This window comes from Typopeltis vanoorti, chromosome 15 (assembly GCF_054136105.1).
Source record: "Typopeltis vanoorti isolate ZY-2024b chromosome 15, IOZ_Tvanoo_1.0, whole genome shotgun sequence".
Classification (NCBI taxonomy): Eukaryota; Metazoa; Arthropoda; class Arachnida; order Uropygi; family Thelyphonidae; genus Typopeltis; species Typopeltis vanoorti.
In genome coordinates this window covers 117,663,571-117,689,168 of record NC_143563.1, presented here as the reverse complement: position 1 = coordinate 117,689,168, position 25,598 = coordinate 117,663,571, and the positions used below count along the sequence as shown (strand labels likewise).

Genomic DNA, 25,598 nt, shown 5'->3' with positions numbered 1-25,598 from the left:
ACTGAACCAATCAAACTCCTAAGCTTGTCATACTTTCCAGCCCGATAATTCCACATGTACCCTGTCTTAATTGAAAATTCTACACCTTTAGCCACCTCCCAAGTTAAGACCCTATGATCACTCTCACCGATTGGTGGCAATGTGGTCATATTTGTTACAGCCAAATCCTCAGATGTAATTACTAGGTCAAGCACTCTCTGACCCCTAGTATTTTCCATTACATGCTGTCGCAGATGGTTATCCCTTAATAACCGCATAAAATCCAGTTCCTTCCTCCTGTGTGTCCTCTCCTCACTCCAATCAATGCGACCATAGTTGAAATCTCCCATAATAATCACCCTCCTTCCACCCATTTCTTCTATTTGCTTGTGCATACTGTCACCACCATCTTTTCCATCACCTGGTCTATAGCAGCACCCAATTGTATATTTAGTTCTGCTAGCCACAATCTCACACCAAATGGCCTCAAATGTGCTCTTTTCTCTATCCTGCAATTCAACTTCTATTCTCCTTGGCTGGAGCTCATCAGCTATCATCAACAATACTCCTCCCCCTATTTTATTCACCCTGTCATTCCTGAACACACTATACCCATCACATTCAATCCCACTAGTTATATCATCTACAGTCAGCCATGTTTCACTAATACCTATAACCTGTGGTCTGGAAGTGCCAACCATGGCCAAAAACTCTTCCTTCTTGTTCCTAATACTCCTAGTATTAGTGTACATGAATTTAAGACCCCCCATTAGCCCCAACCCTACCTTGATGCCTTATATTAACTATCCCACTCAGATTTGTTGTCCTTATTTGCTCTGGCATATTATATTCATTCTTACATTCAACTGCCTCCATAAGGACTGTACTCTCCCCCCCTAACAAATTTAGTTTCCCTGAATTTGCACATCCACTACATTCAGCAACACTTTCTCAAGTCTTCTTACACCGTAACCATTCAAATGCAAGCCATCCATCTTATATAGATCCTTTCGCCCATCAAACTCACTCCACACATCCACAAATTCCACACCACTCGTCATACATAACCCATGCATAAAGTCATTTGCAATTATAGCCCTCCTTTTAAACATTTCACTGTCATACCGTGGCAAAAGACTAATCATTCTAACTCTCTCACTCTTTTCTTTTGCTACCTCAAACAATTCATTCAGGTCTTCTATCATTTCCATTTTATCTCCTTTCAAATCATTCGTACCTGCCACAACAATCATTTCTTTCACCCTTTCCTTTTGCTCTCTAATAGACACACAGTTACGTCCTTTATGGTCGCACCAGGTTGGTACGATTTTGTCAAATCCTCTACTAACACACCTTGTACTAACGAGTCTCCATACAGCACTCTATCCTTCATTTTGTTCATGTTCACATTCATACGTCTATTTTTCCTGTCATACCTTTTATTATTGGTTGGTTCATTCAGTCTACTTTTGTTCATGCACTCTAGCTGCTGTTTTGCTCTTTCTATCGCACTATTCAACAACGCGATCTCACTCAATGCATCTATCTCATCTTTTTTGTTCTCTGAGAAACCATTTATACTATCATTCACACTCTCACAATTTTCATTTACAACCTTGCCGTTTCTTGTCATATCCCTATTTCCTTCATTCTGAAGGTTGACAAAAATATCACACTCACAATCCGAAATACACTTCAATTCCGCATTCTCCCTACATTTTCTACACACATTCAATCCTTTATTATCATCTAACCACACTCCGACCGCACTCCGCAAAGCGTACATTTCACAGCTAGTACACTGACTCATTTCTTTTATGCTACCGTTCTTTGATAACGATGGCGAACTTTCATTACTGGCCGCCATTTTGCTTCGCACAGTGCCATACTTATCTGTAACGTGTTTTGTCAAATTATACGTTATAACACACCAAAAATAGACGCACAAAAATACGCAAGGCAAACAAAACAAAACTACACAATATTAAGTAATTTGTATCGATAGCTGAAAATGATACTTATCTTATCTGGAGCTTGCACAAACACTACTCATTACGAATTCATCTAGCGGCGACTTCCCGACATAGATTATGTTATAAAACACTTTAGTAGACTAACCACGCTAATAAAGCTCCAATAATATACCAAAATTAAACACTTAAGTCCATTAAATTGAATCCAAAACACCAATAAATCAACAAAAAACACAAATCTCTCAGGAGCTCTCCGATAGCACGTCCGTTCACCAGGTAGCCTCGACACCCTCAATCTGTTGGATTTCTGCTCAGGACATGGACTGGTTATTACTAACACCATGTTCCAACATAAAAATGTGCACAAATTCACATGGAGAGAAGAGGCTAGGAATAAGAAAAGTCTCATTGACTATGTTATTGTTGATAGTGATGTTTTCTCCCTGGTGCAGGACACCAGAGTGTACAGAGGATTTGAAATTGGAAGTGATCACTATTTAGTCTTGAGCAGGATAAAATTGAATTTCATATTGAAAAGAATAACATATAAGAAAGTTTTAAAGCGAATAAAAGTTGAGCAGCTCTCAGATGTGAACTGTAGACTAAAATACAGAAATATTATTGAAAAGAAAATGAAAGAGTCTGAAAACAGGAATCAAACCTTGGAGATTCAGTGGCAAACTCTGAAGGAAACATTGATTGATTCTGCCAGAGAGGCATGTGGTGAGGTTGTGTGCAAAGATAAAAAAATCAGATCTCCCTGGTGGACACAGGAAGTTAAAGAGGCAGTGAAGGAAAAGAAGAAACCATATCAAAAGTTCCTGGCAAATAAGTCAGCTTTTACTCTTACAGAATACAGAGACAAATGTAAGAAAGCTAAACAGTGTGTAAAACTAGCTAAACAAAAGTCATGGAAGGACTTTGGCAAGAATATAGAAAATAAATATCAAGAAGTTGGCAAAATATTCTGGAGGTTGTTGAAGAAGCTTAGGAATGGAGGAAAGAGTGCTGTAAAAGGAATTAGAGATGATAATGTGAAATGAAAACAGGAGAAAAAGATATCCTTGAAGTATGGAGTAATTACTTTGAAAAACTGCTAAATGAAACAAGCAGTGATGACAGCACAGTGATAAAAAACACTGACCAGGCATGCAGTCAGGAATACATATCCATACTTGAAGTAGAAAAAGCCATCAAAGGCTTGAAATGTGGAAAGGCAGCAGGAGTAGATGATATTCGACCAGAAATGCTGAAGTATGGTGGTATAAGAGTCTTACAGTGGCTGCACTGCATAGTTCAGAAAGCCTGGACAGAGGGACGAATTCCCGATGATTGGAGTAGAGCTCTCATAGTACCCATGTATAAAAAGGGAAATAAAACTGAATGTGAGAATTACAGAGGTATTTCCCTACTGAGTGTTCCTGGCAAGATCTATGCCAGTATACTTGAGAAACGGTTGAGAAGAATTGTGGAAGAAAAGCTTGGTGAAGAACAAGCTGGATTCAGGCCAAATAGAGGCTGTCAGGATCAGATCTTCACTTTACGACAAATAGTCGAGAAAGCATGGGAATATAACAAAGATCTGTATTTAAGTTTTGTCGATTTGGAAAAGGCATATGACAAGGTGCCAAGAGAGAAGCTATTCAATACGCTGCAGTTATATGGTGTCAATGGGGCATTATATCAAGCAATACTTAGTCTTTATTTGAGTTGTGAGTCAGCAGTTAGAATTGAAGGAAGTACAGGAAGATGGTTTAATGTTAAATCTGGTGTGAGACAAGGATGTACATTATCCCCTCTGTTATTCATTATCTATATGGATCACATTATGAAGGAATGTGGTATTAAACCTGCTATCAAAATTGGAGATGTTAATGTCAGCTCTTTGCTTTATGCGGATGATGTTATACTTCTAAATAAATCCGCTACAAGTCTGCAAGATTCTCTGAATAAATTGAATAGCTGTTGTAATAGATATGGTATGAAGGTCAGCAATAAAAAGACAAAGACAATGAAAATAGGCAGAATCATTGAAAATGTCAACTGTGTTGTGAATGGAGAACCTGTGGAACAAGTAAAACATTTCATTTTTAATGAAGATGGTAAACTAAATATAGAAATAGACAACAGAATCAGCAAAGCTGGTATCGTGGGAAGTCAATTGAATAAATTCATATGGAATAAGAAAGAAATTAGTCGGAACACTAAATTAGCTGTATACAAGACTGTGTTCAAACCAATTTTAACTTATGGATCTGAGAGCTGGGTCAGAAGTAAAACACTTGACCAAAGACTAGACACCACAGATATGAGAGTCCTGAGAAAGATTAGAGGCGTGAACAGATGGCATCAATGGCAATATCATATTAAAAATGAGGATATTAGGAAAGAACTTGACATTGTCAGCATCCAGGAATGCGTTAGCAGAGCTAATCTCAGATGGTATGGTCACTTAAATAGAATGGGAGAGGAAAGATTAGCAAAACAAGTGTTCTCTGCCAGGTTGGCAGGAAAACGACCCAGAGGAAGACCAAGATATAGGTGGATTGATACGGTACAAAGTGCCTTAGACGATAGAAATATAAGATCTGATAATGTTGGAGTCTTGACAAGTAACAGACTGATTTGGAGGAAAATTGTAGATAGGAAGTTAGTAATGATGTAGTTTTTTCATGTAGTTCTGTCATATCCTGTACACCCCTTGAGGGTACATGGCAGGAATTTGATGATGATGATGATGATCTATGCTATCCTTCTTGTCCGTCTTAGGACAAGTTGAGTCCCTCTCCTAATGAGGGGTTACTGGCGTATTAATGCAGCTGGTATTATATTTGCAATGTTGTTTTTTTTTTTAATTTTATCGCATTTTAACACATACTAGTAATGAATGTATCTATTGGATACACGCGACATAAGGTGCAATTATTTTTACTATGAACTCTGTTATTCATTCTTATGGTAGCTTCGTTCAATCCAGAATATTTCCCTAAGGATGTTGAACCTTCTCCAGCTGCTTAATGATCTAAAATTTTGTTTCTAAAGAAATAGCTTTTCTTTTCTTCTTCTGTCTAACTGAATATCTGACATCGTGATTAATGCAATTTGTAACATTACGAAAATATCTGAAAATAATCAGTGATTAACTTCAAAAATTTAATACATATCTATCTGTATAACTCAATTGCACTAACAAAACTTTCATGAACAAAACACAAGACATGTAAACATTTCGAACTGTGAACAAGAAATGATTGTTTAGCAAACAGCTTAACTCCTTCCAAGTAGCTTTATATAGGCGGGCCTCCTCTAACAGACCAACTTAACTTCGAGGAATCAGCATAACGGATCCTCTGTTGGCTTAACTTCGGGGAATCGTAATTACAAAAATTGATTTTTTTTGTTGTTGTCACCACAATTTTCTAGATTCTGAAGCATAGAGTAATCCCTGATATTTAAAACTTCGAGGGGGATCTCAAAATTCAAGTTGAAGTACATATTCTAGGAAATGATAATTATAATGGAAATACCCTTTTCAACAGAACTGAATTTTACAGAAATTTTAAAAATAAGCACCATTTGAACCATGCAAAATCAAAATATTCTATGTAAAAATAGAATTGCTTTTGTTTTCGAAATCATAAAAAAAAGCTGTGTAAAAACAGAATTAGCTGTATATCATTCAATAGATTGCAGAATAAATAAATTGGTCATAATGATTTCAGTTATAGCTTTTTCATGTAGTACTATCATAATATCCTGTATCACTCTATGTGGGTACAGGTCAATAATTCAGTGATAATGATTTCATTCAAGTGGGAAGTAACTTTTCACTTGGATAAGTTTGGGTTGAGTTGTTTTTTATGATCTTGACATTTCCATGGCAATCTAATATCATGAAAGGAGAGTTTTAGATTTGAATATAGGTTATATTTTTTTCAGAGGGTACATGTTAATGAAGGGCATTCTAAATTGCAGCTGTAAATGGATGGAGGGAGGGAAACCTAAAATACATATAGTCTTGACCCATGTATTAACCAATTTGCAATATCAATGAAAATTTTGGATATTTTTACTGATATTATAGATTTACTTATTTCATTCAGCAAATTACATGTGTACACATATGCATATATATATATATATATATATATATATTCATTTTTCTAAATTAACTGACTTAAACCCGATAATTATAACACAATGACATTTATTTGAAAAAACGCAACATGTTTCGTCAAGAATGACTTCTTCAGGCGATAAGAACATAGAAAGATAATAAAAGACACTTAAATTAACATTGACACACTCTAAAGCTATACAATTATAAAGCCATAATATTCGACTGTAAATTACAGTTATGAGCTTGAACTACAGTCCGAGTTAAAGTTCTATTGTTGTACACCTGTGCGTGTGTGGAATCACGCGATCTCCAGTATCTAATAGTAGAGTTGAAAGAGTGAGCTAAATTATAGCTAAGATTATTATTCAAATGAAAAGGGTCTAAGGTGATTTCCTTTGACTCGACAATGCGGCGCTCTATTTCATCATGGCAGATGTGTAGGTTTGAAGTCAATGTCCAATTTATTTCATGTTGGTGGCCTTCGTTGTTCATGTTTATTGAAAGCAGGACATGGCCCGACAGAGCAGTTGCTCTGGTTCTCTTATAAGCAATGTCTCTCTGATGCTCTTCGAGACGTAGCAAGATAGATTTCTCTGTCTGCCCATAGTAAGGCTTTCCGCATTCACAAGTGATCTTGTATACACCTGGGAATTGTAGAAGGTTGTGAGGTTGTTTATAGTTGTTGAAGCGTGATATTATTTTTGGCAGAGTCGAGAACCAAAAATTTGGCTTAGATATGTGGACGATATATTCCTCATATGGGAGCATGGTACTGAGAATCTTCACAAGTTTCTCGACCACTTAAACAACCGCCATCAAGATATAAAATTGACTATGGAGATTGAAGAAAATAGTTCCATCTGCTTCCTAGATGTTAAACTCACCAAGATGCCTGAATCAATTAAAGTCTCTATTTTTAGAAAGCCAACACACACAGACAGATATTTGCATGCGTCCTCCCATCACCATCCAGCGCAAAAGTTGGGTATTATATCAACTCGAGCGAATCGTGTAAGATCTGTACTGTCAGATGAAGAAGAACTGAAAAAGGAACTACAACATCTTAAATGGACCTTTAAAAACAATGGCTACTCTCTAAAAAGTATTAACAACCAATTATCCCGCCGTCAACGTAACAACATAGAGACACAGGACGACTCCAAAGGTCATATCGTCTTGCCATATATCAGCACACTATCCAAAAAGCTTCAACAACTATAAACAACCTCACAACCTTCTACAATTCCCAGGTGTATACAAGGTCACTCGTGAATGTGGAAAGCCTTACTATGGGCAGACAGAGAAATCTATCTTACTACGTCTCGAAGAGCATCAGAGAGACATTGCTTATAAGAGAACCAGAGCAACTGCTCTGTCGGGCCATGTCCTGCTTTCAATAAACATAAACAACGAAGGCCACCAACATGAAATAAATTGGACATTGACTTCAAACCTACACATCTGCCATGATGAAATAGAGCGCCGCATTGTCGAGTCAAAGGAAATCACCTTAGACCCTTTTCTTTTGAATAATAATCTTAGCTATAATTTAGCTGACTCTTTCAACTCTACTATTAGATACTGGAGATCGCGTGATTCCACACACGCACAGGTGTACAACAATAGAACTTTAACTCGGACTGTAGTTCAAGCTCATAATAACTGTAATTTACAGTCGAATATTATGGCTTTATAATTGTATAGCTTTAGAGTGTGTCAATGTTAATTTAAGTGTCTTTTATTATCTTTCTATGTTCTTATCGCCTGAAGAAGTCATTCTTGACGAAACATGTTGCGTTTTTTCAAATAAATGTCATTGTGTTATAATTATCGGGTTTAAGTCAGTTAATTTAGAAAAATGAACATATCCCAACCCCGAGTTAATAGTACGTTTCATATATATATATATACATACACACACATGATGGGCTGTAAACAAAAAAAAAATTATATATATATACTGAAAAGAAAGAAGAAAGCTAATTTCCAGCTATGTGAAGTTTAGGAAACCTTGCTATAACATACCATTGTTGTGTGTGTGAGAGAGAGAGAGAGAGGAGTACAGAAGCATGTAGAAAACTCGATGAATTTGTTTAACAACTGGAGATTGTAGTCCTAGGGAGAAGACAGTGAATGGAACTATTCCAAAGAACAAAGGTAGACAGAATCAGATGAAAGAGGTGAAAGATAAATTGCTCTTGAAGGTTTGATTCTGGACAATAAATGTATAATGACCAGCAGCAACCCTTTTCATAAATCTATAGAAAAAAGTGGAGGAATGGTGGTAACCAGTTTTTTAAAGCATTCACCACTGAAACACCAGTTATGAGACATATTGCAGGAATTAATTATATGAAATACCAACAGAAAATAACTAAAATAAATATGTGGGAGTGAAAATATTATTTAAGCAGATTGCGTTCTGATGATTAATATCAAACAATTTTAGAATGGGTTTTTGGTACGCCATTCAAATGTGTGATCAATACCCCTCCAAAGTTTGGAGGATTTGGGATTTATATGATGTTAGCATTTGTAACAGTAACAATTGGTGTCTTGACCACTGAAGATGCTGTGGCTGAGATGTGTTTGTTCCAGGAAAACCTAGAGATGTAAGTCAACTGAATAGAATCAGTTGTTGGCCTGTATTATAAAAAAAAGTTGAAGGAAGTGAAATAAGACAACACTTTGTTGTGGTACCATGAAGTTCACAACATTATTCTAACCCTGCTGAAGAAGAATGGTAAGGGGAATATTGTTCAAGACATTGATTATGGAAGATATTAAAGTTTTTAAATTGATTGTTACAAAGTTTGTCAAGTAAAGAAGCAGAATTAAATGTACCAAAGTTGTGGACAGGATTTAAAATCAATGAAAGAGGGTCATTTGTCTACAGAAGAAAGAGTGCAGGTATACACAGCCCAGGTATTAAAGCCCTGGCATTAATGGGGAAATCTGAGAAGAGGAAGTCATCTTCCATGGTACATAGTTGAATGACCAGAGAGGAAATTGGCAACCCAATTGCAAAAGGCACAGACCAGACCAGACCAGGTAGACCTGATCGGAGGCCATGAAACATCTAGAACCATAACAGAAATATCTCCAAACTTTCCAAGTGATGATTGCTCAGAGATCATCTGTGGATTGAGAGTGGCAGAAGTTATGTTCATTAAGTTGACTGCTGATGACCCTCTCCATTATTTTTGGGAGAACTGAATTGAAAGCAATTGGATAATAGTTTGATGACTGACTTTTATTTTTGAAATAAGCTAAATCTAGGCTTGTTTTTATACTCTACATGCAATGAGTAGGAATGATTCATAACATGATAGAGTATGTAGCGAGTGTGTGCAATACACTACTGTTGGATGTTGTGAGTGCATCCTCAAGAAAACTGGTTCAGGGAGTGGGGGAGATATGTATGATAGGCATATGGATAGAATAATATATGCTCTTCCATCATTGAGCTGTCAAACGCTTTGGAGCATCACATTAATAATAAATTATTTTCATGAATTGCAGTTAGAGTGCTTTGCTGGATGGTGTGAATAGTTCAGCATTGAGAAGTGTGAATTATTTTGGGTGGGAGTTGAAATGATTTTATTTCTGTTTTAAAAAAACCTTCATTTGCTTACTTGTTTAAGAAAGTCAGTTAGAATTTAAAGATTCTGTAATGTAGGTGATTCATACTGAGGAATTTAGTGAAGCTAAGGACTTTTTTTGCCAAATATCAGGGACTATCAAGCTTGGCACAAAGCAGTAAAGTATATGTTGTATAAAGGAATTCTGCAATTAGGAATGACATGCAAGATAAAATTATTAGTATTTATAATTATAGTTAACTGTTTTATGGAGTGAAATAAAATATTTATTAGTATGTTATTTATTTTCACAGTATTGATGACAATACAGAATGATAAGAAAATAATACTTATTTGCTGGTATTATATCCAGCATCTTCAAAGCACAGTTTGTCACAGTATACAAAACAACAATTTGGTATAACAGTGGGACTAGTTAAAAAAAAATTGTAATGGACAGCACGAGGAACTAAAGTCCTAATTAGGCACCATCTATGTTGAAAAAAGAGAGAAAACAAATATTAATTAGATCTTAAAATGATAGTCTCCCAGATTTTTGGTAAATTTATACAGCCATACTTGTTGAGGTTTGAAGTATGTTTTAAAGCTTCTGTTGATTCCAAAAAACAATCTCTATGAATTATAATGACCTCTGTGTAGTACTTTTCTTTTCTTGAATCCTGTGAAGAGGTATCCAAGACATGGTCTGCTAGACCCAGCTTGCCATAATGATAGTGCCAGATGTATTTTTTATGTTCGCCAAGTCAGATGTCATCATTTCTTCCTGTCTGTCCATAGTAAGCCCAGTCACAAGAACATGGCACTTCATAAACTCCTGGATGTGATAAAGAAGAGAGTTTGTCCTTAGGTGAATGGATGAGAGTTGCCAATTTGATATAAGGTTTAAATATGGTGCCTAGCTAATATTTATTGAGTACTCTAGATTAGGGTGACTAGATTTTCAAACCAAAAAAAAAAAAAAAGGAACATTTTGAATTTTCCAGCAGGTAAAAAATAGGACACTTCTGGTATGCTCTACATAAAAATGGAATAACATATAATTACAGTACACAGGACTGAAGTGTGCATTATAATTATGGAGTATCAGCATTATCATTATTATTATATTTATATGAAGATATTGGTTCTTTCAAGATGCACTCATAAAAGTCAATCCACGAAATGTCAAAATATGTCTTGATCACAATTATTGCTTTCACAGTTTCGTTGCATGAAATGCAAAAAACCCTTCTTGAACTGCAAGCCATTTACTTTTGTCAGTTAATTTCCCTTTTGAATTTTTCGTGAAAAATTATGTAGCATCTTGACTTGAACTGCAAGAACTGGCTGCCAATTTATGTGTTTGCTTCATCAAATGCTGTTTTATATCAGAACAGCCTCCATGTTCAATTGAAAAAAAACCGAACGACACACACAGCACATTGCGACTTGTTCCTCTTTTAAATCTCGAATGAAACTACACTTCCTTTTTTGCCATGATAAAATCTGGATGAAATATCACCACTCACAATATATACTTGCTTTAACTTTCACAATTACTAACAGGCTGGCATGAGAAGCACAAAACAATGGTATGGTAAACAAAATAACTTGTTATCGTCTGGATGCAGCATTTTTGTCCTATTGCAGAGAGAGAGTGCATTCATAACAGTTGATAATCATCATAGCATGCATGTTTTTGATCTCAAGCGATCACATGTCACCAGCAGAGAGATTATCCTTTCCATATTCGAACATACAAGAATGAAGTTATGGCATGAATTGAAAAAGGGACAATTAGCATCCTGATAAGGTTGGTTTTGTCAGGACAACAGGACCCAAGTCTAAAAAAGGGACGTCTGGTCACCCTACTCTAGATAGCGTTTCAGATGTGCATTGTATATATGGGATGGTAACAGTTTTGCTGTGATCTTGTGTGGTAGTCAATGGAGAGAATTTCTGGGCAGCATTTAGTAGTATGTGTGTGTAGCTGATATAAATAGCTGACAAAATTGTATTCTGTATTGGTATAAACTAAAACAAAAAAATATGATACATCATGATAAAATTTCATACCGGCTAGGGCATCACCAACTTCATCAAATTCCCCCCAACACACACACACACACACACTCATTTCTTTACAGAATCTGAACAAACAATGAAAAAGTCAAATACTGAAACAAACCAATTCAACATCTGCAGAATCCAAGATAGGCAACATTGGCTTAAGAATTATCAGTGGAAAAGAAGTGCATCCAGCACAAAAATTAAAGAAATCACCACACAATCATAATTGGTATTACTGAAGCAAGGACAAAAACAGGTGAGGTTCTTCTAAATAACAAATAGAATATGTTATATTCAGGAAATAATGATCAGGTAAAGAAAGGAGTAGCTATAATATTTAACACTAAAACAATCTTCTTGAATGCCAGAGCAATGCCAGCAAAATTAAAATGAAGAATTGGACATGGAGACTTATTGGTGCCTGTGATCCCACAGGAGGTTCTACTAATGAGTCATAAAGTAATTAAAATGAAATTAAGAAGTGGAGGAATTTTTTGAGTGCACACTAAGAAAAAGAAAATATTAAATATTTTGTATATTTATTACTATTAATATTAATGCAAAAATCTTAGCATATAAACTTAAACATATAGTAGATCCAGAATTAACAGAGGAACAAAATGGGTTCAGAAAAGGTAGGTCTTGCATAGACTCTGCATTTATGTTAAAATTACTTATTGAAAAACACAGAAAAATGAACATAGAAACACATATAGCTTTTATAGATTACACCAAAGCATTTGAGAAAATTATCAGAGAAAAACTGTGGGAAATCCTGGAAGAATATAAAATACCAAACCTTAATAAAATACCAAACTTTAGAGCCTTATTTAATGTATATCAAGATAATAAAATATCTGTGAAGTACAAATAATTTAACATCAAGCCGGAAACCAGTAAAGGGTACATCAGGGTTGCCCTCTCTCACCTGTTTTATTTAATATATACATAGATAAAATCATTAAAGAATGGAAGATAACTAATGAAGGAGGATTCAAGATAAACTGTAACAACAGATTAGCTATTCTACTCTTTGCTGATGACCAAATAATCCTTGGAAGCAATGAAGATGAACCACAAAAATCATTATACAGTCTAAATAACCTGATAAAAACATATGGTTTTGGAATATCAACAGAGAAAACAAAAGTCATGGCATTCATATTGGGTTAGCATCTTTGATGCTAACCCAATATGAAGCAAAATAGTAATAAACAAGAAAATAATAGAGCAAGTAAATACATTCAAATATTTAGGATGCACAATGTCATATGAAAATGAAGCTGATATAGAACCAAAACTATCAAACTTTTTAAAAGTAACAGGCATTATAAATAAAAATTTTAAGGGTCTTCCTCTGCATATGGTATCCAAAAGGTACCATATGCAGAGGAAGACCCTTAAAAAGATGGAATTGAGTCCGGAACAGGCCAGTTGTCCTATAATGGTAAGCCCAGGCATCTGTTCAGAATAGAGAGTAGTCATTATGCACACCATGAGTCAAAATAAGGATTCCCAAAGACATAAAAGAAATAAAAACTATTATGTTATTATTAATAGCAATGTCTTCACACTAGTTCAGAACACAACAGTATACAGAAGATTTGAAATAGAAAGGAATCACCATTTAGTTTTGAGTGGAATGAATTTGAATATCACACTGAAAAGAAAAGCAGGAAAGTTTTTAAAAATAAAGTTGAGTAGATTTCAGAGGTGAACCGTAGACTCAGATACGAAATATTACCCAATAAAAATGAAAGATTATGTAATCTTTGTTTTCATTAACCACCTTACCGGCCATTATTGATCATATACGCATCCTCATACGCTTCGTATCCAATCATATATTTCAATGTAATATCATGAAAACAAGAACCAAATTTCTGTAAGATTCCTTATGATTTATTCAGCCAGAGAAGCATGTGGTGAAGTTGTTAACAAGGATCCAATAGCACCACATTTCAAAGGCCGTTATCTTTTGTCTTACTCTTTTCTTGAATATCCAGGTCTCATTTCCATATGTGAAAATTGGCCACACTAATGTTAGCATTCTTTTCTTTGTCTCAATGCTCACAGAACTTCTGAGCAGATCTTTATTTTTCCAGAATGCATCTTTCGCTATGGCTGTTCTTATTTTTATTTCTTTATCTTCAAATCTGTGTTTATTTTGCTTTCCATCTGCAGTAAAGTATGTTCCTAAATATGAGTATACAGATTAATTTGTTTGCTACTGTAGCTAACTGTCTAGATTACCTATGCTTAAATCAAGCTTGATTAAAATGGAATGTGTGTTTATATTTTATTCAGGAAAAAGGAGTATAAGAAAAAGCTAACCATTTTTTAGTCATTGTTGTTTTATAAATAATTAAAATTGTTTTTTATTCCAAAAATAAAATGTATGTAAAAACAGTTAGTTGAATGATGTCTTACAATTGTGAATGAATGTTTTGTGCAAAAAAATTGTTGAAAATGTTTGTTCAGAATTTGCTGACTTTAGTTGAATCATTAGCAAAGCGTAATATAATTTTTCCAAGTTTTCTGTTTTCTTTGTATTTTTAAATAAGAAATTCTTGTAACAACTTAAAAAAAACGTTATCCATCCCAGAGAGTGACAGTACAGTACTAAAGAATTTTTCTCATCTCCTAAAATTCATTTCAGTTCTTCATTTTTAATGTTTTTTTCTTCAGTAATCTTAACAATATTTCCTTCTGATTTTCATTACACTTGATACTATCACAGGAAAAAGTCTCTTAATTGTTTTTGAGTTCCACTAGTGATCAGTTTTAGTGGAACATCCCAAAAGATCATGTAAGTCAATATTTCTGTGCTCTTTTATTTTAATTAACAATTCTTAACCTGCCACTTTGAGTTTTCCCAACTTTGTTAATGTGAAGTTTGCTGCTATATCTACTAAACAGATATAGTGAATTATTCAAATCGTAGAGCAGTTGAATTTCATATATTTGATATGAAATTCAACTGCTCTACTATTCAATTGCTACTGATATCATTAAGAACCTCTTCAGCAAATTTAAATAAGCTTAGAAATGGCAGAAATGTAGAAATCTTAAAAATTGTTACTATATTAAGTAACAATTTCCAACATATCATCATCAAATTCCTGATATGTACCTACCCTCAGGAGGATGTACAGGATAATTATGATAGTATTACATGAAAAAGTTACCCTATTACTAACTTTCGATCAACAATTTTTCTCCAAATTAATCTGTTATTTCTCAAGATTCCAATATTATCAGACCTTATATTTCTGTCTTTTAAAGTACTTTTTAATGTATCAATCCTACATCTTGATATTCCTCTGGGTTTTTCCCAGAGGAAGACTAAGATGGTATTGTCACTTAAACATTCTGTTTAAGTGCCAATACCAGCTGAGATTAGCTCTACTAACACATTCCTGAATACTAACCATTGCAACTGCTTTCCTTATCCCTATTTTTAATGTGATACTGCCATTGATCCCATCTGTTCACTCCACTATTATTTCTCAGAACTCGCATATCAGAGGTCTCCAGGCTTTGATGGAGTGTTTTATTTCTAACCCAGTTCTCAGATCCATAAGTTAAAATTGGTTTGAACATGATCTTTTATATAGCTAATTTAGTGTTTTGACTAATTTCTTATTTCATATAATTTATTCAGCTGACTTCTTACCATACCAGCTTTATTAATTTTATTGTCTTTGTCTTGTTATTGCTGACCTTTTCTATTTCTATTACATTTATATTACAACATTTCTATTAGCATACCATTTCTATTACAACAGTTATTCAATTTAGTCAGGGAATCTTGCAGACTTGTACTCAATTTATTAAGAAGTATAACATTATCTGCATAAAGTAAAGAGCTGATATTAACATCACCAATTTTGATATCAGATTTAATACCATATTCCTTCATAATGTGATCCATAATGAATAACAGTGGAGATAATGCACACCCTTGTCGTACATCTGATTTTACCTCAGACCATCTTTCTGCACCTACCGCAAGTCTAACTGCTGACTTAAGCTTAAATAGAGAAGATGTATTGTTTGATATAATGTTCCATTTACAAGATATAACTGTAGTGTTTTGAAGATCTTTCCTCTTGGCTCCTCCCAAGATTTCTCTTATTATTTGTCTTAAAGTGAAAATCTGATCTTGACAAACCTTTGTTTGGCCTGAATCCATATCTGAAGGCTAATAATGCCAGGTTCCTTTCTAATATTTCATTTTTAATGTGATTTTGCCACTGATTCAACCTGTTCACTCTCCTAATTTTTCTTAAAACATGCATTTGTCTTTGGTTTTTTGATCAACTTTTTTTCTAGCAAGCTCAACCCTCTCTCTCCTAGTTCAGTGTCAACAATACTCTTTTGTTGGAAAGGCCTGGATTCCATCTAGGATACAAAGAACTTTTTATCATGACTTTTCAACTGAATCCTGAAGCTTCCCTTCCACAATTTTTCTGAGCTATTTCTCAAGTATACTTGTATAAATCTTACCAGGAATACTCAGTAGGAAAATACTAGATTTCAGAGGTCAGAGGACTGAAATTTGGAATTTCAGTCCTCTGACCAGGTATTTTGAATTATGCAGACAACCTCACCACATGTCTCTTTGTCTGAATCAATCAATATTTTCTTCAGAGTTTGCCATTGAATCTCCAAGGTTTGGTTCTTGTGTTCTAACTCTTTCACTTTTTATTGAATGATGTTTGTGTATTTGAGTCTACAGTTCACCTCCAAAAGCTTCTCAACTTTGATTTGTTTTAAAACTTTCTTACACAATCTTCTTTTCAATATGAAACTCAATTCTATCATGTTCAAAACGAGATAGTGATCACTTCCTGTTTCAAATTGTCTGTATACTCTTTTGTCCTGAACCAGTGAGAAAACATCGCTATCAACTGTAACATAGTCAATGAGATTTTTCTTATCTCTTACATCTTCTCTCCATGTAAATTTGTACATATTTTTATGTTTGAACATGATGTTGGTAATAACTTATTATTTTGTTATTATTATTAGCTTTGTGCTTTTCCTGAAATTTTCCCAAAACCTTTCTGTATATCTGGTAATCATGTGTTTTACGATGTTTTAGCATCCATAACTAATTTCATCTCGTATCCCAAATCATGTTTTATTTTTTTGTTGCAAAAGGCTATTGTGTATAGATGAAGCACTTGAAATCCTTAATTACTCCATTTCAACTGATCATGCTATGAGTTCTCGTAGATAGGCTTATACGTTGGTTATGCATTACTAAATCACTTAAGGAATTGAACAACGTAGATACTTTTTTGTAAGTTCCTTTTCAATATGGCAACGTGACGTTGCCGAAATACAGGGTGTTCGGGATAAATTTGACAGTTTCGTAAGGAAAAAGAAAATCTTCTTTGTATCTATTAAATTTAATGAATTGACAAAAAAACATTACAGGCAGAGTTAATTACAATACTATCAACAACATTTACTCAAAATAACCACCATTAGCATCGATCACAGCTTCAATTCTGCTTCGGAACCTCGAACAAGCTGATGCTACAGTCTCCCTGGGAAGGGCCGCAAAAACTGTTTTAATTTTATCCATTAACTGGGCTTTTGTATTACTGGAAGTGCGATTGGTGTCTTTTTCAACTGCGCCCCATACAAAATAATCCATGGGGTTAAGGTCTGGGGAGTTTGGAGGCCAAACATTTGGACTGGTGAAGTCGTAGAAATTTTCAGACAACCATTTTTGACTTTTCCCAGAGGTGTGGCAAGGGGCCGAATCCTGCTGCCATACATACGGCCTACCATTGGCTACCCTTGTTATCCAGGGCTTGACTACAGTTAGCAACTCCATGAACAAAGCCCGAATTCCAATGCCAGGGTTCTTCAACACCTGTTCCTGCAGATTTGCGAGGAATTCTGCTGTACGAACGCAATCAGATCGTCTGCTAGGGATCTTTCTTCTTGCGACATCCTCGTAGTCACCATTGCAAGTCTCTAGTTCATGCCTGATTGTTTTTACTGTATTCAGGGAGCATTGGGCAGCAGTCGTAATATCCTTATTTTGATGGCGGGCACGAATCATCATGATACAAGTTATTCTCTTCCATGATTCAGGTGGGTTCCAGCTATCCATCCTTTCTGACATCTTGTATATGAATGAAGAAGGGTCCAAACTTTTAAATGAAGAGAAGTGTGTGTTAATACATGTAACTTACGGAAAAATATAATTAATTATAAATATGTCAAATTTATCCCGAACACCCTGTATTGGAAATATTTATCAAAGTGTAATTTAATTTATATTCATATCTACGTTGTTCAATTCCTTAAATGATTTAGTAATGCATAACCAACGTATAAGCCTGTCTACGAGATTCAACAATATCCTCGGAGATACGATCGCACGGAAGGCCCACCAATATGGTAAAATGAAGTTGAAGCTGTCTAGACAATTAAATCGTCTAACTTTCCTGAAACGCTGCCGGGATAATAAGGTAATCCCGAACTGTGTAAAATTCAAGCACCTTTTTGTTTCACAAAAAGCTCTTCATATATATATATAACCCCGCTAGTTACGCATTGCTTTGCGAACAAATCACCGCCGCGCAGTTTCTCTTAGCGGACATCAACGAAGCTATTCGTGCCTTCAAAGATGAGCTTTCGTGCACTTTAAATCATGAACTTTGGGTCTATTTTGCATGACGTCTCTTGTACTGCTGCAGACAAAGAATTTGAAAAAATATGAGGCCGACAGATGAAAAAATTCGAAAAATTAAAAAAGAACTCTACCATCAATCCAAAACTTGCTACCAACACTGTAATCAACCTTTCTTCAGTCACCCTGAAGCACTCAACGTGCTTTCACGGGGCCACAACTTTGCCATTGCTCCCAGAAAAATACCTAGTGAGGATATTATGATCCAGATCGAACGCGGAATCCACCACCTTCCACATCAAATCGCCAACGGTGTAAGTCTGGTTGTAGCTTGTGTCCTCTCCAAAGCAAGACCACCAAAAACCAACATATCCAACACGGAATATAAAGCTCTACAGGAAATGAGGAATAATAAAGAATTAGTTATCACCAAAGTGGATAAGGGAAATGCAACTGTAGTACTTAACCAAAAGGACTACACAGGCAAGCTTAATGCTCTTCTATTAGATCGGGCTACTTACCTCCCTATTGAATACAATCCCACCAACTCACAAATTAGAAAACTTCACAGGCTCCTTAAGAAAGTCAATTCTTGGCCTGTAGAAGTTACCAACAGAATAAAGCCGTTTAACTCTATACCCCCCCCCCCCTTATTTACAGACTCCCAAAAATACATAAAGAAAATGTGCCATTACATCCCATAGTGGATGGCATTGATTCCCCCACATACAAATTAGCTAAACATTTGGCCAAAGAGCTCGCACACTATACTGGCAACACACCATCACACATAAAAAAACTCAGCCCACTTAAAAGCCAGCATAGAAAACCTTACACTCCAACATACTGACATAATGGTCAGCTTTGACGTCTCCTCCTTATTCACAAATGTCCCACTCAAGGAAACTTTACAGCTAATCCAAGCTAAATTTTCTCCTGATATCTCAGTTCACAATGAACTCAGGCTATTTCGTTTGGCAGGGAAAATTCTACAAACAGTAGAATAGAGGGGACAGCCATGGGTTCACCACTCTCCCCACCCTTGGCCAATTTCTTTATGGAGACCTTTGAAGAAAAAGCCTTAGCATCTGCTCCACAAAATCCAACCATATGGCTTCGCTACATTGATGATGTGTTCGCTATTTGGCCACATGGCTCTGAAACACTCCTCTCCTTCTTAACACACTTAAACAACCAACACCCCAGAATCAAGTTCACCCTGGAAAAAGAGGAAAACAACAGCCTCCCTTTCCTAGACACACTAGTCACCCGCCAGCCTGATGGAACCTTGGTTTTCTCAGTTTATAGAAAACCCACCCATACAGGCAGATACATTCACCAACAATTCCCCCCCCACACACACACAACAATATGGAGCGGTGAAAACACTATACAACAGGGCTAAACTAATCTGTTCTAACAACATGGCCCTAAACACTGAACTAAATCACATCCTCAACACTTTCTCAGCCAATGCCCCCCCCCCCCCCACACACACACAACAAGGATTACTCTAAATCCATCACCATTCCCTACATCCAAGGCACCTCAGAAAAAATTACCAAAATCTTAAAAAACATGACCTGACCTCCTGTTACAGGCCTTACAGAAAATTGTCATCCCTTATCCGCTCCACCAAAGACCAACCACTTCCACTAGACCTACCTGGTGTATACCAGGTCCCTTCAAGTAAACTGTCTTACTTTGGCCAAACAGGCAGGACAGGACAGCGAATATCAGAATTTCTGAACATAAGGACTTCATCTGTTTTCACAAGTACAGCCATTCTGGTCTTGCAGACCATGCTCTGGATACACGCCACAGAATACGGTGGACGAAAGCTACAGTAATACACTGTAGCAAATACAAATTCAAAAGGCTATTTATGGAATCAGCCTCAGCCCTAAGAAACTCTCCAATCTTCAACAAATTTGGTTGTATGCAACTGCCCCAAATTTGGGAGGCTTACATCAGCAGACCTTCAGCCCAACAGCCAAGAACACCTACTTAGCCTGCTAGAGGGCACCATCAGGACTTTTAGGAGAACAATAGCTTCATCTCTTCATTCTCAGTTACTGTGTTGTATTGCCTACGTGCACATGCCTTTTTTGTAAGATCCTTTTGAAAATGACAATGTGACGTTACCGAAATATTGGAAATATTTATTAAAGTGTAATTTAATTTATATTCGTATCTACATGCTATGAGTTGAAATCCTTTTCAACTGATAGCATGTTAGTTGGTCTCATACAGAGGTGGTATAGTTTTCCCTCTTTGATACTTGAGTTTTTGATCCCAAGTATCAGGATGAAACTTGGCGAACTGCCAGAAGAACATGCAGTCATAATACACTGCTTCATTGCCTTAGTTGCTTTTGTCGTAAATCCAAAACCACCAGCCATTGGACTCTCAGACCATAGGTTAAAATGTGTTTAAAAACTATGGTGTATATAGCTAGTTTAGCGTTTTGACTAATTTCTGTTTTATATTTCATATAAATTATTGTCTCTACTAATGTCACCTGTGATTACCGCTACAATTTTGTTTTGATTTTTCTCATTCAAAGTAATTACTCCAGACATCTAGGATATTCTTCTCTCCAATTTTCATGTCAACTTCATCTTCTTTGATTCCTTTTAAAGTACTCTTTCCTCCACTTCTAACCTTTTTCCTGCTTTCCTGATATTTATTTTATATATTTTTACCAAAGTCTTCCCATGAGTTTTGTGTAGCTACTTTTACACATAGTTAGCTCTCTTACATTTTTCTGCATTGTTTTCGAGATTTCTTCTTTTCCACAGCTGCGTCTTTAATTTGTCCACCATGGCATTCTTATTTTTCTATTCTTGCTGACAACTTAACACATGCATCCCTAACTGAATCAATCGATGTTTTCTTTAGATTTTGCTCCGGAGACTACAGGGTTTGGTTCTTGTTTTCAAGCCATTTTATCCTTTCTTCAGTAATATTTGTATAATTGAGTCTACAGTTTACCTGCAAAAGCGGCTTAACTTTTTATAAAATTGTTTTACATACTGTTCTTTTCAATGTTCAAATCAGTTTTATCCTACTTAAAACTAAGTGATGATCACTTTCAATTTGAGATCCTGTGTACATTCTTGTATCCTGAACCAGCATGAAGATATTACTTTCAGCATAACCATAATCAAGGAGGTTTTTATATTTCTTGTGTCTTCTCTCCATGTGAACGTGTAAGCATCTATATGTTGAAACATCATCATCATCAAATTCCTGACATGTACCCTCAAGGGGTGTACAGGATATGATAGTACTACACGAAAAACTTACATCATTACTAACTTCCTATCTACAATTTTCCTCCAAATTAGTGTGTTACTTGCCAAGACTCCAATATTATCATTGTCAGATCTTATATTTGAGTTCTCGAAGGCACATTGTACCATATCAATCCACCTATATCTTGGTCTTCCTCTGGGTCGTTTTCCTGCCAACCTGGCAGAGAACACTTGTTTTGCTAATCTTTCCTCGCCCATTCTGTTTAAGTGACCGTACCACCTGAGATTAGCTCTGCTAATGCATTCCTGGATTCCAACAATGTCAAGTTCTTTCCTAATATAGTTGTTTTTAATATGATATTGCCATCGATGTCATCTGTTCATGCCTTTAATCTTTCTCAGGACTCTCAGATCTGCAGTCTCTAGTCTTTGGTCAGGTGTTTTACTTTGAACCCAGCTCTCAGATCCATAAGTTAAAACTGGTTTGAACACTGTCTTGTATACAGCTAATTTAGTGTTCCGACTAATTTCTCTCTTATTCCATATGAATTTATTCAATTGACAACCCGCCATACCATCTTTGCTGATTCTGTTGTCTATTTCCATATTTAATTTACCATCTTCAATAAAAATAGTGTAGATGAAATGTTTTACTTGTTCCACAGGTCCCCCGTTCACAACACAATTAACTAGGTAGAATTTTCAACAATTCTACCTATTTTCATTGTCTTTGTCTTTTTAATGCTGACCTTCATACCATATCTATTACAACAGTTATTCAATTTAGTCATGGAATCTTGCAGACTTCTAGTGGATTTATTTAGCAGTATAACATCGTCCGCATAAAGCAAAGAGCTGACATTAACATCTCCAATTCTGATATCATGTTTAATACCACTTTCCTTCATAATGTGATCCATATAGATAATGAATAACAGAGGGGATAATGTAAAACCTTGTCTCACACCAGATTTAACATTAAACCATCTTCCTGTACTTCCTTCAATTCTAACTGCCTACTTACAACTCAAATACAGATTAAGTATTGCTTGATATAATGCTCCATTGACACCATATAACTGTAGCGTATTGAATAGCTTCTCTCTTGGCACCTTGTCATATGCCTTTTCCAAATCGACAAAACTTAAATACAGATCTTTGTTATATTCCCATGGTTTCTCAAGTATTTGTCATAAAGTGAAGATCTGATCCTGACAGCCTCTATTTGGTCTGAATCCAGCTTGTTCTTCACCAAGCTTTTCTTCCCCAATTCTTCTCAACCGTTTCTCAAGTATATTTGCATAGATATTGCCAGGAGCGCTCAGTAGGGAAATACCTCTGTAATTCTCACATTCAGTTTTATTTCCCTTTTTATATATGGGTACTATGAGAGCTCTACTCCAATCATCGGGAAATCGTTCCTCTGTCCAGGCTTTCTGAACTATGCAGTGCAGCCACTGTAAGACTCTTATACCACCATACTTCAGCATTTCTGGTCAAATATCATCTACTCCTGCTGACTTTCCACATTTCAAGCCTTTGATGGCTTTTTCTACTTCAAGTATGGATATGTATTCCTGACTGCATGCCTGGTCAGTGTTTTTTCCCACTGTGCTGTCATCACCGCTTGTTTCATTTAGCAGTTTTTCAAAGTAATTACTCCATACTTCAATGATATCTTTTTCTCCTGTTTTCATGTCAGCTTTATCATCTCTAACTCCTTTTACAGCACTCTTTCCTCCATTTCTAAGCTTCTTCAACAACCTTCAGAATATCTTACCACCTTCTTGATATTTATTTTTTATGTTCTTGCCAAAATCCTCCCATGACTTTTGTTTACCTAGTTTTACACAGTGTTTAGCTTTCTTACATTTGTCTCTGTATTCTCTAAGAGCACAAGCTGACTTATTTGCTAGGAACTTTTGAAATGCTTTCTTCTTTTCCTTCACTGCCTCTTTAACTTCCTGTGTCCACCATGAAGTTCTAATTTTTCTATCCTTGCAGACAACTTCATCACATGCCTCTCTGGCTGAATCAATCAGGGTTTTCTTCAAGGCTTGACACTGAATCTCCAAGGTTTGATTCCTGTTCTCAAACTCTTTCATTTTTTCTTCAATAATCTTTGTCTATTTTAGTCTACAGTTCACATCTGAGAGCTGCTCAACTTTTATTCGCTTTAAAACTTTCTTACATGTTATTCTTTTCAGTATGAAATTCAATTTTATCCTGCTCAAGAATAAATAGTGATCACTTCCAATTTCAAATCCTTTGTACACTCTGGTGTCCTGCACCAAGGAGAAAACATGACTTTTCTTATTCCTTGCCTCTTCTCTCCATGTGAATTTGTGCAACATTTTTATGTTGGAACATGGTGTTAGTAATAACCAGTCCATGTCCTGAGCAGAAATCCAACAGGTATTTGCCATTATTATTAGCTTTGCCCTTTTCTCCAAATTTTCCCAAAATATTTTTGTATGTCTGACAATCATTTCTTACTCTGCTATTTAGATCCCCAACAAGGACCAAATTTTCCTTTTTCATTGTGTCAATTGTGTTTTCTAAAGCATCAAAAAATTCCTCCACTTCTACCTTAGTAGAACCTTCTGCGGGACCATAGGCACAAATAAGTCTCATTGTCCAATTCCCCATTCTGATATTTGCCCACATCACTCTACTTGAGACTGCCTGCCATTCAAGAAGATTAACCTCATATTTTGTGTTTAATACTATGGCTACCCCTTCTTTTCCTTGATTGTATTTCCTGAATATAACATTTTGTATTTATTGCTCAGAACGATCTCACCAGTTTTTGTCTTTTTGGTTTCAGTCACCCCTATTATGTCCATCTGGTACTTATCTAATTCCTCAGCTAGCTCGATTTCTTTGCCATTCAGGCTTCTTATGTTGATAGTACCAATCTTTAACTCTGGTGATATTGAGTTGGGGTGTTTTTTCAGATTTGTTCCAGTAGCTGACTTGTCGCTGTTTACCCTGGTTCCCTGGCGAAAACTACGGGGGCCTTGTTTAACCAGGCTATGCCCCAGCCGGCATGAAATTTTGTCATGTTGTACCATCATTTTGTAATTTGGTTTAAGCCAATAAGAATTACAATTTGGTCTGCTAAATTCCAAATTGCCAGCCCAACCTAGTTCATTCAGTATCCACGTAGATACCCAACAGGGTGCATCACGAGAAGGTGAGGATTGAACATTAATGTCAGATGTCCTGGTCGGATCTCCACATTCGTTGAAAGGCTATGTGGAGGTCTCCTCTTAGTTGTACAGCTTTGACCCTTAAGCATATGTTGAAACATGGTATTAGCAATGACTAATATATATGCTGAGCAGAAATCCAGCAGATACCATTATTAATGGCCTTCTCCTTTTCTCAAATTTTCCCTAAACCTTTCTATATGCCTCTTTAGATCTGCAACAAGTACCACATTTTCCTTTTTCTTTTATGCCATCAGCCTGCTCTAGTGACTCAGTTTTTTTTTTTTTTTTTTTCCCTTAGGAGATCCTTCCATGGGGTCATACGCACAAATGAGTTTCGTTGTTCATTTCCCCATTCTGAAGTTTGCCACACATTAGTCTACTTGAAATTGCTTTCCAATCAAAAAATTTATCTTCATGTTTGGTGTTGAATGCTATCACTACTCTTTCCTTTCCTTGATCATTACTGCCCAAATTAAGCATATCTTGCCTTCTTTGTTTCATGATGCCAACTATATCCACATGTTACTTTTCTAGTTCTTCTGCAAGCTCGATTTCCTTTTTATTAATGCTCCTTATATTCGTGATTGGTGTCTTCAGTTCTTCTGATGTCACTCAGCTTAAGTGATGTCTTATGAGAAGAGATATAAAATAAGTATAATTATCTTAAGCCACCATGAAAGTTAGATGGACAAATACACATATTTTTTTATTCAGCATTCAAAATTGAAATAAATTCTGTAACTTAAAG

General features: G+C 35.7%; 1 protein-coding gene across 2 annotated transcripts in view; it reads left to right on the top strand.

Moving 5' to 3' along the window:
• Positions 1–25,598, top strand: part of Nup75 (nuclear pore complex protein Nup75) — a 492,606-nt gene that overhangs the window by 280,603 nt on the left and 186,405 nt on the right. The gene's annotated exons all lie outside the window — the stretch shown is intronic.